This window comes from Diadema setosum, chromosome 2, assembly GCF_964275005.1.
Source record: "Diadema setosum chromosome 2, eeDiaSeto1, whole genome shotgun sequence".
Taxonomy (NCBI): domain Eukaryota; kingdom Metazoa; phylum Echinodermata; class Echinoidea; order Diadematoida; family Diadematidae; genus Diadema; species Diadema setosum.
In genome coordinates this window covers 3,612,020-3,625,817 of record NC_092686.1, presented here as the reverse complement: position 1 = coordinate 3,625,817, position 13,798 = coordinate 3,612,020, and the positions used below count along the sequence as shown (strand labels likewise).

At 36.4% G+C, this 13,798-nt stretch overlaps 1 long non-coding RNA gene across 1 annotated transcript; it reads left to right on the top strand.

Moving 5' to 3' along the window:
* The first annotated feature begins 4,322 nt into the window (after positions 1 to 4,322).
* Positions 4,323 to 13,502, top strand: LOC140246136 (uncharacterized). Its single transcript, XR_011902436.1, has 5 exons — positions 4,323 to 4,406; positions 6,282 to 6,466; positions 7,175 to 7,287; positions 8,459 to 8,586; positions 9,380 to 13,502. It is a non-coding gene; the product is annotated as an uncharacterized lncRNA (long non-coding RNA).
* Positions 13,503 to 13,798: the final 296 nt, after the last annotated feature.

Genomic DNA, 13,798 nt, shown 5'->3' with positions numbered 1-13,798 from the left:
ATTATCACATAATAATACCCACAACTCACTTAAAATGCTAAAGAAAGAGCCAATTTACATCAAAAGCCTAAGAGTCGGGTTTGTTTGTTTGTTTGTTTGTTTGTTCATTTCCATCTGAGGAGATAGCTGGATATCCCATATTCAGCTATTATACTACCTGGTCTTCCATGTGATGTAATGCAGAACCACTTCACCGGGTTAAACATCCTGCTATTGCGATGAATGAATGAAACGGGATCTTTTACGTGCATGAGTTGTGACTCTCTCACACATGTACGGGACCTCCATTTTATGTGCTATCCGACACTGTCCGAGGGACAGAGTGTTTTGCCTCTTACTAGAGGAGACGGTGTGATTACACACAACATTGCTCAGTCCAGACTCGGGTTCGAACCCGGGTCCTTAGGATCGTGGGACAGACGCGCTACCGACTGAGCCAACTCACCGCCTCAATTCCCCATCTGAACTCCACATGACAAGATAACCTGGCTTATCTAATGTCAGCTCCCCAGTGAAGGAGGTAGCTACCATTCTGCGTCGACTAGCAGAGAGCTATCTGATCAAATTGTTATATTAGTGACTTAATAGTGGTCAGTAGCAAATGCTTATAAGACAATAGATTATACATATCTCAGTAGTAGAAGGTCCAGATGAGCTTGTGATTGGCCAAAATTAATTCTTTTATTTAGTTTATTAAAAATCAGCAAAGTCAGACAAAGTCAAAGAATAAGTTTGGTAATCCTGGCCACTACAATGATTGGGCAACCCAGGCGAACCTTTCTGTTATTTGTTTGATTGTAGGCAGATGTGAATCATACTGATGTGCTGAACTCACGCTTTTTCCTCTAAATTGTATAAGAGGTTTGAAATAGTGCATACCATACACGAGAAGAAGAGGAGAACTGTAACAATGTAAGGACTTCTCAACATGTCTGTATTCAACGAAAGATCTCTCATAATAAACCAGGCAGGAGACTGATCAACAGCAAATACGCAACATGTGCGGCTTTTTCAAGCCTGTGCTAATGTTTCCTAAACGTGTTGATCATTTTTTTTTTCTTTAGCAAAAAAGCCAGTGTCAGCTTTGTTTCCCTTGTGTTAGCCCCTATTCTACGCGATTCTGAAATTCCTGCACGAAACTCGACGAGTTCCATATTAGGCAGCCAGTTACAGAGGGCTATACCCCGGCCGGCCGGTCTGTGCACACAATCGATATGCTTGAACTGCTTCCCCCTCCAATCTCTTGGAAAGACGTTCATTCAACAACAAAAAGAAGTAGCCTGTTTATCAAGAGAATGTGATTCACAAAATTTTAGATTGATAGAAAAGGTATTCCAAGGTATGCTTGTACCCTAAGGGTATATATTCAGGATACTTCATTTCTTTCTTATTGTAGACTAGCTGTTTAGGGTTTTTTTTTTTTTTTGACGATGGAGCTGTTGTACCACCACCAGATCCTTCGCGTCATCAACGTTTGACCTTATACTATCCCCCACTTCCACACGCCACAGTCCTTCCCCGTCTGCACACAAAACGCCCATTCACTCAAGAGATGCAAAACACTATACCGCCTCCCAACGCCAGAAATCAAGGCAGGCCTAACTCAGTTTGTTTTGATATAGAGACCTGCTTCATAATTCATTTGCTTTACTATTGTTAACGTATTGCAAATGACGTCATTTTTTAATGTTAAGTCAAGTAATATTTCTGTTTTCATTTCACCTTGATTATATTCAAATTTCCTTGTAAAGGCCGCGTTACACTATAGAGCGTATCAAACCAACGAATTCGAAAATTTGAAGATACGTGCGCATCCGCTGCTATAACCATGGCTTTAGTAAAATTTTGGTCGTTGCATTCATTAGCTGTTCATAAGGTTCCGCATGCAGAGATAAGCTGGAGCCGATTTTTTTTTTCAAAAAAATTGGACACGTTTAATACTGAGAAGGTAACAACGTATCAATCAATGCGCTATGTATTCATTTTGTCCGCTTGATGCTCGTTTTTTAATCGTCCGCTGTTCGTAGCGACCATATCCACATTTGCCGAAACGAATGCACGAAGTATAAATTTTACACTTTCTAATGGGCAACGAATACACAGCATATTCAAAACTACTTCAGCGTTCTCAAGAAGTTCATGTGATGAGCCTGATGCTGGTCTACCGATAGAATAACAAGTGCATCATGCATAATGTAGTAATGGTGTTGTCATTGAAAATTCGAGTATAAAATTTCAGCTCGATCAGCACCAAATACATACTTGAATTCAGAAACCTTTGATCTACTTTATTCTTACTGATAGAAGATTGTGCTTGATAGTTCCCTGAAGCTATACCTTGACGGTATTCAAACATACCCATTATTAATGAGGGAAAAGAATCTGTGAAAATATCATTCATTTAAAGCCAGGTAGGTGATGAATTCGGTTATTTGCTTTCGTGTGCACTTTACGAAAATTCTTGGAAACAAACGCCAATGAAATAGTTTTGGAAACACCCAAATATATCGAAAATAATTCTTTTCAATAACTCTGCTGAAGGGCCTTCTCCTTTTTAATAACACTACGAAAGAGACTTTGAGGATGGAGTTGTAAGGATATTGTGGAATATTTTGGTAAACAAGGAAGCGTACAGACAGGAATGCCCTTATAAATAAAGTCATTATGTTATGCATACGATGGGTATTCGCTGGTCATTCGTTTGATCCGCTCAGCATCCGTTGGATGAACGTTATACGCATATTCTTTCCTCGTTACTTTGTACGCTAGTATTAAAGTAAGCATGCGATCATATTCCGTTTGGGGAAGGTTTGAAAACAAGCTTTTGCCCGAAAGTTCGAGAGTACCTTTTGAGCGCATACTTTGCAGAATTTCAGTACTAAAATGGTAAACGTTAGATATACGTTACCTTGTTAAACGCCTTCGTGTTCGTAGTCTGTCTTGCGTCGTGGTAAACTTTTTTAAAGGGAGTGCCCCCTTGGGATCCTATGGGGTTCATATTGGGGCCAAATTTTACAATATCATTTTCTTGAAGATGCATGGTCAAATTCAATCAAACTTGTCATTTAGGCCTATCATTATTAGAGTACTTGAATACATGAATACAATTCTTACATCAGTGTTGACATTATCTTCTCCTTGGGAGCCCCAGGGGAACAATTTCCCGGGGGTGGGGGTGGGGGTGGGGGTGGGGGTGATGACAAGTAAAGTCCCAAATTAAGGAATCTTAAGAAATCTTCGCTAGAAGCAGATGGTATTAGAAAATTTGTGGATGGCAGATCATGGAGTGGACGGGGGAATAAAATTGCGGCCCAGTTTTCACATTTTCGCAGGTATGTTTTATCGCTTGATCGTAGTATATGCATTTCTGCAAAAAATCATGTTTACCACTCCCTACTCAGGGAGTCTCAGGGGCAACAAAGTCCCGAAAGTGTGTACGTGTGTGTGTGTGTGGGGGGGGGGGGCACAAATGAAATTAAGGAAACTTGACAAATCTTCTCTAGAACCAGAAGTAATGAACCAAATTAGTGTTATGATCAAATAAATTGGGTGTCCATGGCAGATCCCGGGATGGGCGTTGTGGGGGCACCAACAAGAGGTCTAATTTATTTTCACATTGTCATCTTTTTTTTTTTTTTTTGGCAACACATGGTCAGATCTGTTACTAAATTTAAAAGGCATTTTAAACAAGCAAAACAAAAACAAAACAAAACAAAGCAAAACAAAGCAAAGCAAACAACAATGAGAACAACAACACTCACAAACCCTTCTATAGAATCAGAAATACTTCTATAAAATCAGAAATGAGTGAATAGATCAAGGAGTGTACCTGTAAAGTTACTTGTGAATGATCCGGGGTGACCCCATCTGCCCAGAACCGAATGGGGGATCAGGTTTTAACATTTTCATCTTCTTTTTACAAATTAAATGTATAGTGAAAGTTTCTACATGCTTGGCAGGTAGACATGGTAGAAATGCCAGTGTGACAGGACATACCAACGTACACAATACCCCCTAGAGGTCGTCAGAGCAGCCCCCCTCAAGTTTGCTATGCTTGAAAGGTAATAGTCTTCAAGAATGCGTGGAAGGTGAACTTCCGATACTCAGGTGAGCGCGAGACGCCCGGGTCTGTTGTTATGGTGTCTTGTTGTTGTTGTTGTTGCTGCTGCTGTTGCTACTGCTGCTGCTGCTGCTGCTGTTGTTGTTGTTGTATATCAAAAGCGCGCGAGACGCCCGGGGGTCCGTTTCATGAAGCTATAAAAATCACATAAAAGCTATCACATAAATCTTAAAATGGCCAAGCCGCTCTTAAGCTAGGAGAGACTTGAGGTAACAGATCTACGACGGAGGCAAGATCCTGAAGGCTAAGTTGCATTCTACACCGCTACCAGTACATATTTCTATTAGTGAGTATATTTAAAGCTGTCTGCAATTAAAAAGTAATGCATGTGGATTCATAATGTGATATTATTTGGATATATTTTTGTTCGAATCTTCTACAATTCTCCAAGGGCTAGCTAGATGTAGATCTAATCTTAACGGTAGTAGCGTTATCACAATAGTCCCACGTAGGCACATCGCCGTTTGTTTGAATGACCAAATGGCCAGCTGAGTTAGGTAGTTTGTTAATCATTAATGTTAGCATGGTAGGGTCTAGGGCTACTACAACTTCTGCAAGTAATAGTGAAATGTTTGTGGGTTGATTTTTAGCGTGCAGATATTTCATGAGAGCAATTGCCCGATTTGTTCATGTATGGGTGAATTGCAGGTAACTTAAGGCGTGAATAGTGAAGGGATCGAAGAAGAAACCGGAAATTTCATAAGAAAAGAATTGGTCTGCATTTTCATATTATTAATATTATATTTTTGAAGACGTGTCTAACATTGAATAATTACACTGTCACTAGCTGTGTGGATAGTATTCAGAAGTGATACAAATTTTCTGTTTTGTGTCAAATCGACAGGAAAGATCTGGGTTTTTTTTTTCAGTCTAGAAAATCTCAGGTTATTTTGTCCAACAGAATTATGGGCCTAGCCTAAGCCTAATGTTTTTTAGTTTAGGCCCTAACGTGAACTTATAGCGTTAGCATTTACACTACAGAGAACCAGCTGTACGTTACCTGTGTCATTGTTACGTTTACAAGTCCTAATGTTACTATCTAACGTTACTAATATAGGTCTACAACAAAAACTTGTAAAATACTAGGGGTTAGGGGTTATAACTGCGACCAGCCCGAACGCGAAGCACTGTGTACTGGTACAACTAACAGGGAGTGCCCTGGGGTTAGGGCCGGTAGTACTATCTGGAGAGTCCGACAGTGGTTAGACTAACTAGATCAAGTACGGTAGTAATAGTAGGGCCTAGTAGTAGTACGTAGATCCAGGTCTACACAGAATATGAATTGGAAACCATGGTTCAGATCTTGGTTCAGACTTGAAAGCTATCTTCAACAATTCTAAGTGCATACAGCACTGTAATCGCAATGCATGTGTCACAATAAGATAGAGAATGATGTTTACCTAAATTCATTGGCATGGAACCTCTAGAATTCTACTGCTATACTACCAGATGTCTATAGATCTAGAATCCAGTGGTATAGTGATCCTGAGTAGCACCTACTGACCTAGATACTACTTAACCAGTGTATACCAAAAGTATAACCAGACTAGACCCTTTGCCTTGATATTCTTAAACATATTATCATTAACATAAGTAGGCCTATCACTCATCAGTAAGGAAGTTAATAGGTCTTCTTAATAGTGCTATCTATCTAGGCAGTTAGTAGATTCTATAGGTCCATACTCCGATGCTAATACCGCTTACACAACTTCTTTTAGCAATTTAACTGATGATGATGACATAACAACAGTTGATGATCAGAGTCAGACTGTGGCTGCATCTCAGGCTGTAACTGTGATCAACCCGAATGTGAAGCCACAGTACAGCTGGTCCTACCAGATCTTAGGTAGATGTAGACCTTGCAACATGGATGCCTAGCGACAAGATCTAGAACCTCAAGAAGTCATAATACCCTAAACTATAGGCTTACACATGTTGAATTGAGACAACTCAAATACTAGTATTATGTCTTTTAATCATCCCCCCCCCCAAAAAAAAATAATAATATAAGATCCTTTATATATTTAAACTGCAAAAACATGTGAACTGATTTCAAATTTCATGCAGATTCTAGATATTGTGTGTAAAATCTTGTATAATCAAACAACAGTTTGAAAACACATTTTCTATTTTGTATTCACATTTTTAATTATAATGTTAGATATGGAACATCAGTCAGACTGCTACAATCAGACTTCTTCATCTAATAAAGCCCAGAGTCAGTTGCTGAACTTCACTGAACACAGAACCAAACTGCTGAACTTCCATCTTCTCCACAGCTAGACTGCTACTGAACTTCGTCGAGACTTACGATGTATCTACCAGCATGGTCACCTTCAACAGAATGCAAGTATTTTAGCTTATAATACTATTTTAGCAGACATCATATCTGTATATTTTCAAATACTACAATTGCAACATTATTTACATTTGGACATCAAATTGTCTCTGGATTTTTAGTTGAATAGTGTTAGACAGGAAATATTGAAAACAATGTTTGCTGTAATGTCCATCTTGGTAATTGAAAACAAACATTGTTATCCAGTGAATAGTGACCCTTCTAGAAACAACTGTTTTTTGCATTTTTTATTTCACTATCTGTAGAATATTACATACTGATCCAATTGAAAAGAGATAATTCATGGAAGGGGGGGGGGGGGTACCTGCATGTCTACATGTATCAAGCTCCTGAAACAAACTTTAGCAGTCACGTTATCTTAATAATGTAGGCCCTACTATGATTGTTTATTTACCCTCTCCCTTTTCTAGTATCAAAACCACCTTATGCTCTTACAATGTTTGAAACAAGAATATTTGACATAGCTAATCATTTTAAACTGTGAAAAGTCCTATTTATAGCTTATGGATCAGTAGATACTAGTGAATTCATTCTTTCAAAATCAATGGTAGGGCTTTTCAATTTGATTGCTATAGCTTGTTATAGCAAAGGCAAAGCAACCATCTCTAACATACTTTCTAATGTCCCATGTCCTGCACTATTGTTTTGTTTGTAAGATATTAACTGTTCTTGTATATTGAATAAACTCCAAACAGCCAAGGACCAGACAACATGTGAACTTCATCCACTTCAGAGTTAAGGACTGGGGGCAAGATGCAAATGGAAAAGTCAAGTGACAGTGTCATGGATATTCCACCATCTTCATTTGGTGTGTTAAATGATTATTTTTAGCTATTGAAGCAAGTTGAGAAATCATGTTATCTTGATCATCTACAGTTGGCAGCAAAATTATTCAGCCCCTCTCTTGCATGTTGGACACTCTGGCATAATGAATTACATTATAACTGAGATCATTTCTAAATCATACAAGTGGTGATCAGATAGTTTGCTACAAGTAAATAACAGATCAGTAGCCTTTGATTTGCATATAGTTACAAACTTTGATCATTCATGTATAAAGAGATATGGTCCAATGAGCACATTTATGGTCATTTTCAGTCCTTTCAGTGATCACTGAAATGCTTCGTTGAATATGGTTTGTTCACTCAATGTTTTGATAGGTGACACAATATGATGGAATTTGATGTAGGATTCTTAATATTTCAATTGGCATTTTTCGTTGTACAAAAATATCTAAATGAACTCATTTCTAGTGAAAGTTGCCACCATAGAGTTTGTACAGAGGTTTAGCCGTGATATTAATAATTCAAAGTTTAAGTCATGTCAAAATGAATATAACCCAATGAAATGCTAAGAGTTGTGCATAGAATGGCAAGATACTATTTAAAATTCCATAAAAACAAAAGAAATTAATCGTTATCATCAGACCATAACACGTCATGCTTCAGTGATCACAGAAAGGTCTGAAATGACCATAATGTGCTCACTGGACCTTATCTCTTCATGCATGAATGATCAAAGTTTCTAACTATATGCAAATCAAAGACTATTGATCAGGTAGGCATTTGTCATAAACTATCTGTTCACCACTTGTATATGATTTAGTAATTGTAATGTTATTTATTTTGCTATAGTGTCCATAATGCAAGGGGGGTGAATAATTCTGCTGCCAACTGAATAAAGTGAATGCTTGTTATTAATTTACCCTCTCATTCATTACTAAAATTACCTCATACTCTTACAATTTGCTAACAGGGGCTCATTACATAGTGATTCAAACTTTGAAAACTGGCAATTACAACTTGTTGTTCACATAATATATCTTACAAAATTGATAATCATTAATGAACATTTTGTTATTATTGCTTGTTTTAATAAAGATGTACACTCATCTCAAATATTTTCCAACTATCCCATTTGTGCATCCGATGTTTCTGTTTGTATGGTATTTAACTGTTCTTAAATTTGCACACCCAAAGGCCTGAAGAGAGCTGAACCTCACCAAGCCTTGGGACAGACAACTGCAGCTGAACTTCACCCAGGTCAGAGTCAGACTACAATTGGACTACAAACTGTATAGCAGCATCTTATCTACGACAGAACACAGGTATGCTTTTCTCAAATTAAACTTGAAAGTATAAAGATTTTACAAAATAAACAACTTGAATAACAGTTGAAAAAGGGCAACCTCTGTTGATGACATATCAGTTACAGGTAATTCGGTCTTTCTTATTTTAGCAATTATTGTAGACTTGGTGGACAAACAATGTCACCTCTATATGTGAACTGTTCCATACGAGAAATGAAGAAATTAGTGCATTTATACACCCCAGTTGGGAGTTGATTTAATGTTTATGTCTATATCAGCCACAATTGGGAATTCAGTACGGCTTACATTAGTTGATTAACGCACTGACATAGCAATGCAGCTGATTTATTGCATAACCCATTGAATCATCTTTCTGTTTATTTTGGAACCCCCAGCTTGCCTGACATAAGTTACAATCCTTTTTAAAAAGTCATGAATGTATAACGTTCTGTCAGACGAGTGTTTAAAGTCACAATCACATTCTCATTTTGAGTCCGTGTCACACCTTTTTTGTTATCAGGAAGAATCTGCTACACTAATTCTTGTGTATGACATCCCAGACGATTTTCTTAGTTTTTTTTTTTGTAGATGCTGTTAAACTGTTTCTAATATACTGTATAAGAAATTGCTGAAAAGTAGTTCTGTGTAATGATATGTGTGCCAGTCGTGTGTGTATTCATTCAGCTGTAAGCCCACATATTTAACACTCTGTATAATGTCAGGCAGAGGGGATGAATGGCGTGTCATAAAATTTCAGTATGTAACCAATATTTGTTTTTCCATATTTGCATTTCTTTTTTCTTTCATATAGATTCTCAAGGCATGGAGCTTGCCGAGGGTGATGCAGACAGGTTGAATGCAACATATGATAGTTTTTACGGCTGTAAATATATATATATATATATATATATGAATTTAATCTTTCAAAATCAATGTATATACAGTGAAACCCCGTTATAATGAGGTCCGTGGGACCGCCAATATTGCCTCGTTATAACCGGTTCCTCGTTATAACCGTACGCACTAAAAACAAAGAAAACATAAGCATGGAGTCACATATACCAAGCAATCAAACTTATGAGCAGTCTTTGTGTTGTTATTACACAAGTAAATGGATCATTATTATTGAGAAAGGATAAAAAGGAATCATTTGTGAGTTGATACCAAAAGAATAAAAAAAAAAAGAAGGGGTTGAAAACGCGTTCTTTGTTTTTCTTCTGAAAAATCTCTTCGCGTGTGTTGTGCATGCCTTCTCGAAAAGTGCACGGCAGGGTTGAATTCGTAATCCTTTCTACACGTATCTCTTCCTCGTGTATTGAACCATTCTGAAAGAATGAAAATATCATTTGTGAAACACAGTATAAAATTTTAATAAACAAAATCACATTGTATTAAAAACATGTGTTACTTTTTTTCTGAACATGGGTGCAAGCAGAGTAACATGCATTATTAAACTTATTTTACGCTGTGTGCGCCCAGCGGGATCGCGATGATTACATTATTAATTATTTAGGCTGTATTCCATGATGTTTGCACCAGCAGGGGTTGAAAATGCATTTTGTATTTTTCTCCCCAAAATCTCTTCGCATTTTGTACATGTGTCCTTGAAAGGTACACGACATGGTTGAATTCGTGATCCTTTTTACGACTATCTCTTCCTCATTATAACGGACCATTCTGAAAGAATGAAATTATTCATTTGTAAAATACAGTGTGAAATAATATGAACATCACGATGATTTCATTAATTATTTCGGCTGTAATCTTTTACGTAGTATACACATCAATGTTTCACAACCAGCAAAACAACTGGAAGTCGGAACTAACATGGAAAGGATTATGATTTTGCAGAGGTTGTGCTTTTCTAATATACAAATAGGTTAGGAGAGTCCATCTGAATTGAGTTGTACATCATTTTAAATCTTAGAGTCTGCTCTTTCAGAAAGAGGATTGAGCTTTTAACTTTTTGGAAGATACTAAGAAACCACTAATGAAGTGCTACAGAGCATACCATTCTCAGAGGAATTCAAAGTTCATTTGATGAAAATCGATTTTTAAATGGCTGAGACATCCGAAAACAAAGTAAAACAAAGTAAAAGCGATTCTAATGAAAGGTTGGTTCCACCTTTTATTAGGAATCGCTTTATTTTGCATATTTCAGCCATTTCAAAACCAATTTCATCAAGTAAACATTGAATTCTTCTTGGAATTATGTGCCCTTTCATATTTCAGAAGAGGTTTCTCATTATATCACACACACAAAAAAAAATCTGAAACCAGGTCTCAACCAAAACTACACCATCCCTTTAACCAGAAATCCATGTTTGGTGACTTTTTGTGACTTTTTGGGGGTTTTGTGATGCAGAGTCACAATTGCAGTGTTAGATATGAAGCTACAATCAGACTATTGCAGTTTGACTGCTGAACTTCACTCAGAGTTTTGTCATAGATGAGTCCATTGGTGATGGCATAATTGCTTTGCCAGGCATTAACCAAAACCAGAAATGAGACAAATCCCCCTTAGAAGAAAAGAGAAACAAATGCATTGCAAAACAAAACAGAACAGCTAAGCATGCAAAAAAGTCGGTGAAAAGCAAACGGGTGAATCGAAGCACACTAAAAAAAATAAATAAATAAATAAAAAAAGATTAAAAAAAAAAACCGAAAAGAAGATTTATAGTAAAGTGGAAGAAACCATTTTAGAATGGACAAATGCAAATCTCTGTCAGCACATAACAGTCTGATTTCTGATTGCTTTGATGAATAAAAGCTATTGTGTAGCAGACAAGGTCATTATTATTAGTACTATTATCATAATTAGTATTCTGATGTAGGGAACCTCAGAGTGCAAAAACAGTGGATTGCAACACATATCATTGTATGCTTACCAAATATTTGCAATGATAGAATTGCTTGAAGTTCAGCTGCTTTCACAATTTGATTAATAAACCATGAAAATATTTCAAATGATTATGAAAGATGTGTTGAGGTATAAGTGATCCAAACATAAATACATCAGTGAACGTTGCAGTGCATTATTTTTGTTATTGTTTCCAGGCGTGTGACGGCAAACTTTATGTAACCAAGTTAGAAAATTATATCTATGCGGGCAATTATAATTTGATCAGAAAGATATAATTAAGAATAACTTATTATGTAGAAATGAAGTAGAGTGTAATACCAGAAAATACTGTGAGTGATAATAATTTCACAAAGACTCTTACCAGTATCATCATTGTGGTTATGATAATTGTGCTGTGATTATGACGATATTGAATAATGAAATACATGTTTTCAAGATCAGATTTTCCAATGAATCAGGCAACCAGAATATGAAAATTTGACAGCAACAACTGTTTCAATAGTTTCTGCAGTTACATAATCTGTCACATAACATGTAGTTAAATTGTGTAGAACTAATATTAACCCTATAAAGCCCAAGGGGGGGGGGGCACATTGTGCCCCCCCTACCAGATTTTCATTCGCCACTCCTTCGCCCTTTATCCAATTTTAACCAAATTTGGTGACTTTTCCTAAAATCTTATTCCGAACGTTTTGATATATAATTTAGCTATATTTGATATTGCTGGTTGCCATGGCAACCATAAACTGACAACCATCTCAGTCAGATTTTTGCGTATTTTTCTATTCCAATTCAAATTTACAATATTATAATGTATGAAATGGGCGTTTCTTGGCTGAAATTTGCTGAAGAAGCAGAATGTGAAGTTATTATGGCCTTGAAATGTTTTTCCTATTATTTCCTTTGTTTTTCTGTGCCAACAGCATAAAACAATAGATATAATAGAGATGCTTGAAAATAACAGTATTTTCCAAAGATTGACGTTCTATTTTGTGTCATTTTGATTCCTTCACCCAAGTTATACCTCTAATATCATTTGTTTATCACATTATCAATCTGCAAACTTAAAATTCCAATATTATGGGAATATGAAATATGATTACTATGCATGTACCTATCCCAAACAATACATCATAGGTCTCATAATGTATTTCTTTATTTTGTTATGAATAGCGCCCCCATGTGGTGACCTTGAGAAATTTCAACCATAACAAATAATCAGCTTTGACTTGCACATCATTTGTGGCAAATATGAAAAATATTGGTCTATGATAAGACATATTTACTGGGGATAAAGAAATTATACCAAAAAAATCATGTTTTTAGCATATTTCCTATGTATTTCTTTATATTTTGATAAATAGCGCCCTCTATGGGTGACCTTGAAACAACTCAAGTATGCGGTCATGTAGAGTATGAGTTGCTCTACCCATGTGCTAGATATGACGATGAGACATCAAACAATAACAAAGTTATATAGGGGGGCACAATGTGCCCCCCCCCCCCCTTGGGCCTGGGAAGGGTCAAAATAGCTTGGGCTTAATAGGGTTAATGAGTATGAAATTGATAGTGGTGAATGAATTAAATAATTGAATCATTATCGGCGCTTATCATTATGCATCTTTAAATGAAATGTGTTTCAATTGTGGCAATTGATGAGTAAAATCAAATCCAAGTATGAAACCATGAATACCTGCAGAAACTTGAACTATCACTCATTGTGATTTTTACCCCCACCTCCAACTGAGGGAGTTCGTTCAACCAGCACTAACTTTATACGGTTTTATTTTTTATAAAAAGTTGTTACCATGGGAACGCATTGTTCAACATAGAATAAAGTCATGTTTTGTTTATTAAAAAAATCTGTTCGTCATTAAATTATGTGTCATAATTACGTATCGCAAATCAAGTGCTCAAAAACTGAGGGAGTTGGATGAATAAACTGGTAAGTCCTATGATTTTCATTAAAAAATGATGTTACCATGGCAACACACTGTCCAATATTAATGGAAGAAAATTTGAAAGAAAGGTTTGCACAAATACATATTATGACTGTCACATGTGTCAAATATCAAGTCAAATGCTCAAAAGCTGAGGAAGTTAGCTGAATCCACAGTATTTTTATATGATTTTCATTCAAAATACTCTGTTACCATGGCAACACATTGACAACGATCAAAGAAGAAATTCGCACATCAGTCAATGTACTTTAGCAGTCTTATGTGCCAAATTTCAAGTAAAATGCTCAAATACTGAAGGAGTAAACTGAATCCACAAATTTTTTGTATTATATTCATTGAAAATGCTGTTACCATGGCAACACAATGTTCCATATCTATATATGAAAGATTGAAGTTTGCACAACTG